The 6,411-nt window shown below is 35.8% G+C and overlaps 1 non-coding gene across 1 annotated transcript; it reads right to left on the bottom strand.

Moving 5' to 3' along the window:
- Positions 1 to 1,825: 1,825 nt before the first annotated feature.
- LOC141715773 (small nucleolar RNA R71) lies at positions 1,826 to 1,932 on the bottom strand. Its single transcript, XR_012572523.1, has one exon. It is a non-coding gene; the product is annotated as a small nucleolar RNA R71 (small nucleolar RNA).
- Between the last annotated feature and the right edge of the window lie 4,479 nt (positions 1,933 to 6,411).

Here is a 6,411-nt window from a genome sequence, read left to right as displayed (position 1 = left end):
AAATCCATTTTCAAGTTGTAGAGAATCTCGTTAGCTTCGCGTGGGCAGTTGAATCGCCTAATTCTGACAAGTAGAACTCAAGTTATGGGCAAAATAAGATTCATCAGAATTTTCCAGAAAGGCTGCATGCGCCCGCCTGCTGGTGTCAGGCGCCCGCCTGCTGGTGCCGGGCGGCCGCGTGCTGATGCGCGGCTGACTTTGCTGATTTCGCTGAAAAAGCCTTTTTTGAGTGGAATTTGACGATTTTAAGGGTCCAGGTCCAATATGGGCTTATATCTTAAAAAAAAGGTTTTCATCATCCGGGAAGATTGGGATACCAAGAAGAAGACCTAGAAGCACAAAACAACTCCGAAAAAGAAGATCTTATTTTCAACTTGTGATTCTTTGAATTAGTTGTAACTTTAGATGCTCGTTTTCATTCTTGTTGAACCTAGATCTCGTTTATTCATACTTTAATTATTATTCAGTTTATTAAGACCTTGTTTTATACCATGCTTTCATTGGAACCCATGATGACGATGAGTTCAAGTATGGGCTAATCGTTGTCATGGAATTCTAGCGGATTTACTTATGGATTTCAATAATTAATTTGTTTCGATATCTTGGTGTGTGGTGATTGTATGATATCCTAGTATTGGTTGTGCTTATTCGTCTTATGTGCGTAGCTGACATATAAAATAGTTTGTTAATCTCTATTGAAGCGACAGTGAATATAGAGGTTTAGAACTTGTCATGCTAGCATGGGTTCATGTATTTGTTATGCATGATTCTTAGGTAATTTTAACCATCTTACTTGCCCTATGTAATCACGATAGATAACTTGCGCATTACACCGTTATATTTTCAATTCTTATAGACATATAAGGACTAAGCATATTTGGTGTCTATTCAACTTCTATCTCTTTTGTGGACGCTTGATAGTAGGGTATTCGTACAACGAAAGTTGGCGTTTACTAGTTTCGTGTTATCAGATTAGTGTCATCACAATTACATGCTAAGGTCAAGAACAATAAGGCTATTGAATGAAGTATTTAATGAAGTTAGGATCCCATATTTGTCACATATAGTAATTTAACCTCAATTCTCTTAGTTAATGTTATTTAGTATAATCTCTTAGTTTAATAAAAACCCAATTTGTTATTTGTCTTAGCATTGAGCGATAACCATACATTGTTGCATAGGTGCATAAATTGAACTTAACCTAAACCAGTCTCTGTGGGAACGAATCTGATTTATATCTTATACTACTTGCGAACGCGTATACTTGCGTGAATATTAGCGCATGTTTTCGCCGTAACAAGTTTTTAGCGCCGCTGCCGGGGACTCGGAGTTAATTTTTAGTTTATGTGCTTGTCATCAGTGGTCATTAAAGTTCACTGACTCGGATTCTTTTACTTTCACGATTTATTTGTTTGTGTTTCAGGTACTCATTACAATGGGAGATCCAGCAACACGAACGAAAGCCTTGATGGATTTTTCTCAACCCAAGATCAATGACATTCAATCTAGCATTATCCGGCCAGCTATCACAGCTAATACCTTTGAGATCAAGCCTGGCATAATTCAATGGGTGCAGAATTCAATCCAGTTTGGGGGTTCTCCAACTGAAGATCCCAATATGCACATTAGGAATTTCATTGAGATCTGCGACACCTTCAAGTTCAACGGTGTTTCTGAAGATGCTGTGAAGCTGAGACTGTTCCCATTCTCTCTGAGGGACAAGGCTAAGAGCTGGTTACACTCTCTACCAGCTGGTTCGATTACTACTTGGGAAGATCTTGCTCAGAAGTTTCTTACTAAATTCTTCCCTATGGCGAAGACAGCTGCACTCGGGAATGCTATAACTCAATTTGCGTAATAAATGGGAGAATCTCTATGTGAACCTTGGGAGCACTACAAGGAGATGCTTATGAAGTGTTCTCTTCATGGAATGCCTGATTGGATGATCATCAACTACTTTTATAATGGTTTGGGAGCACAGTCCAGACCCATGCTCGATGCAGCATCAGGTGGAACCTTATGGGCGAAGAGCTATGAGGAAGCTTATGATCTAATTGAACTGATGGCTGCTAATTAATATTAGTATCCAGCCCAGAAATTTCCACAGAGCAACGTAGCAGGAGTTCTTGAGGTGGATATAGCTATGGTTATCACTGTTCAACTAAAGGAATTATCTATGAAGATCGATTCTCTGGCTAACTTGGGTGTTAATCAGATAACCAGTATTTGTGAGCTGTGTGCAGGTTCGCATGCGATGGAGCAATGCGCTATATCTAGTGAATCAGCTCAGTTTGTGAGCAACTTTCAGAGATCGTAGCAACCAGTTCCAAACACTTATCATCCTGACAACTGGAATCATCCTAACTTCAGATGGAGCAACAATCAGAATGCGATGCAACAACCGTTCCAACAGTTTGGAGCAAAACAATTCAACCCTCCTGGTTTTCAGCAACAATTTGCACCAAGACAACAACTCCAACTTCAATAACAAACTCATGATGCAGGTCTATCTTTGAATGAAAAATCTGAATTGGAGGAGTTGAGGCTTATGTGCAAAAACCAGGCTCTTATATGCCAAAGCCAGGCTGTTTCTATCCTAAATCTGGAGAACCAGATAGGACAAATCGTTAACACCTTATTGAATCTGTGACGACTGAGAATTTTATGACGTAGTTAAGTGAATAAAGTGTGATTTATGTGCTGTAAATATGAATTATGTGATTGAGTGTTGATTAATTTCCCTTACTGTATATTAGTATCTAGGAGCGTAATTAGAAGCGTTCCAATTTAAAGAGTCAACTTAGGAGTTAAGCTATGTTGTCGGGCCGTCAGGAAAAACGGAACCCGTCCTAAAAAGGGGATTAAAGTATTTAAAGTTTGAATTATGTGTTATTATGTGAAATGAAATGCTTGAGTAAAGTAATGCGTTCTAGTGACGTGTCGGTCGATAACGATATTGTGAAGCGTAAATGAAATGCTAAGCGTCGGGCCGTCAGGATGAACGTGACCCGGTATGCGTAGAAAGGAATAATATTAAAGAAGGAAATTTTTTATGACCATACATGAGTTGTGATGTGTCCATATATGTGCTTGCTTGTCTGTATACATGATTACGTAATCTGTTAATATTTTTATGGATTTAAGGAAATTATTTGATTTAAATAAGGTTTATTTAACCTTCGTGCATTTTTATAAAATTATCTGAGTAAGATAAAGGCATGAGATTTGTTCTGTTATCTTCGAAATAGTCCTTGAGACTTTCTAAAAATTACGGACGGATTTATTTGATGATCGTTGCATTTTAAATTGATTTTTTATGTGATAAAATGTTATAATTAGCACAAACTTGTGAAAATCATATAAAATCAACCTTACGCTCAAAAGTTTATTACGAATAATGGTTGGAAAGCTAATTTCGAGATCTACGTCTTAAAATTTTCATTCATAATAATTTTCGACTTTCGGAGAGGGATATATTCAATATTCGATTTTTATCTTACTTGAGTAAAAAGAAAGGATAAATCAAACAAAAAGGGAATTAGTAAATTACTAAACTACCCTTGAACCTAATACAAATATAAACTCACCCCCCCATCTTTCTTCTTTCTTTTCGTGAGCACCCCTCTCTCCCTTTCTTTCTTTCTTCCTCTCTCTCTCGAACACTCTCTCTCGGCTCTCTCCCCATCTCTCTTCTCTCTCTTGCATGCAACACCAAATACTACCCAAATTCAAAGGTCTCACCATCCATAGCTTCTATTTTCGATATACTACTCAAACACCACTTGTATGTAAGTGTTTATGTAAGTTTCATGGATTCCCTCTCTATGGTTATGTTCAAGGAAATACGATTTCTTGATATATGATCATAAGAGAAGATTCAAGAGATTTTGTGGTTTAAAACTCAAGAGGAGACCCGTTATGGGCACTCTTAAGTTCGAACACCACCGGCCATGATCCAAGGAGAGCCTGTGGGATTTTAAGAAAATGATGTGTTAGTTGTACTAATGTGATTTTTGAGCTTTATGCCCTTTAAAAATTTTATGTAGCCTTTGCATGTCTTGGTTTCTTGAAGAGTTCAAAAAGGGTTTTGTACTTCCTTTGAAATTTAAGTGTGTTGATTGATAAAAGGATTGCTATGATTGTTTTAAAAGTATTTTGACTTGTGTAATTGATTGGATGCTTAAGAAATCAAATTTGAGGGTTGCATGTTGGGGTTTTGGTTCGGCATTTGTACTAAAAAAGGGGGAATTAGATTTTGTGACTTGATCTTAGTGTAAACTAAGCTTAATTAGTGAGAAATGTGATTGCATGTCGGTTTAAAAGAAGAACTAGTGATGCATGTCATTGTTTTGTCCTTGAATTGTGATTTATGATTTTAGCCGAATGGAAAATGGGTCTAAAAGAGATTGATTTGATGCTAAGTAAATGCATGCATGTTTAATTGGAAAATTTGATTAGAACTTGAGTCACTAAGTGATGTTTTGATGTGTAATTCGAAAATTGTGATAAAAATGAGTGTTTGATTTAATTAAGAGATGAACTTGATTTACATGTGAGCATATATGTATGATTTGGTTCGAATCTTATCAATAAAGAAAAGGGTGATAGCTTAAATGTTGGATTATGCTAGAACTAAAGTTGCATGGTGTAATTTTTGAGAAATTTGATTGTATATATATACTTATGGTTCGAATTTTTGTAAATTGAAAGAAATGAAAATGATTCTTTAAAGGTTTTTGAATGAGTATGTGTTTATACGAACTAAGCGAGTATTTGATTGATTTTGTGATTGGTAATTGCAAGAAGGCCGAATAGGCCATATAAACTTAGAATGAAACTTGGTTTTTGATAATCGAAAGAATGATTTGGTGTGTATATGTAAATGTCTATGGATTTGATTGTTTTATTGTAGTATGTGGTTCGAATTAAGGAATAAAATAAAAAGGGAACTTAGACGATTGATTTTAAAAGCTATAAGTGATAGTTATAATCGTAAAGATTTAGTTGTTTATGAATCGTGTACTCGTATGAGTTATAATCATTTGATTTAAAGAATAGTCGAGGTTAAAGCGAGTATAAGTTGATTATTGAGTATGTAAAGATATAGAGGCTACGAGAAAAGAATGTGTTATGTGATATGTGCATGTGTGTATATAAGCTATACTCGTATAGTTCGAGTCAAGAGTATAACCGAGCTATCGTATTGAGTGAACGTTCCGGGAACGAGAGTAGAGAACTGATTAAGGGTTTGGTTTTTATTGTAGATTCGGAGCGTGAGGGCATTCAGGCTAGGAAAAGGAAGGGTATACTAGGTGGCAGTAGTTCAACCTTCAGGAAACCGAATTCAGGCAAGTAACTCTAATTATTTGTGTAAATGGTTATAGAGAGGATATTGTTCATGCCATGTAGAGTATTGAACTGTTAAAATAATAAACCCCTATTATTGATTTGAGATACCCTGTCTTTGATCTTGTAAAACTGTTATTGATAAGCTTATTGATCCAACCCCCTTTGGTAACTCTTTTTCCTGTTCTACTTATTTGATATACCATGAACTATTATAAACCCTATAAGTATCTTTACGAACCCCTTGTAATGATGCTACAATCCTAGATCACCATATTCCCTATTGATCCTTGAAACAATTTTGATTCTTCTAACTTAAGTACCTTGTTATCATTGATTCAAGATCCCTAGAATTGCACCTTCCTATCCTTGATTCATTTCCTTAACTTTGATTTCTTGAAATTGAATCTAAGAATGAATTTCGACTTGAAAGAGTCCGAATGATTTCATATTCTTGGTAATGATAAAATGAATTTAGAAAACCTACTTTTTCCAACTCAAGGTTTTCCAAATGAATTCCTAATGGATTGGATTATGACGTAAGAGGCTAATGGGACTAGTCTAGTCATAGTAAGAGGCTAGTGGGGCTAGTCCAGTTTAAGGCTGAAATTATGCCATTTGGTACCTTAAAGACCGGATGGAGGTCGGTACGGGCTGATCACCCGTATTATAATGAAATGAAAGATAAAGTGGTCCAATCAAGGGTTTCATATTGATTATTTTAAAAGGAATTGAAATTTCCTACTCAGTAACTGATTCTTTGAAAATGAAAATGGTTTATATTACTTTGAAAAGAGTTAATTGTGATATTGTGAAGCTTATAACTCATGAACCCTGATTGGTATTCTGTTGATCATATAATAGATCCCATATAATGAAAAGATTGTTGCTTTCCTTTTTGAAAGATCTGTTTTGATCCCTTAATAATTTGTGATGATTGTCGGCTTTCACCCTACTTTGAGCCTCGTTCCTTGAAAGCCCCAAATTTTCCCTTCATAACCCTTTCTTAACCCGAAAGATAGAAATCTGCCACCTATATCTGATAAAGTAGAATGCCCTGAGATT

The sequence above is a fragment of the Apium graveolens genome, chromosome 3 (assembly GCF_009905375.1).
Source record: "Apium graveolens cultivar Ventura chromosome 3, ASM990537v1, whole genome shotgun sequence".
Taxonomy (NCBI): domain Eukaryota; kingdom Viridiplantae; phylum Streptophyta; class Magnoliopsida; order Apiales; family Apiaceae; genus Apium; species Apium graveolens.
This window is presented reverse-complemented; position numbering and strand designations above follow the sequence as displayed.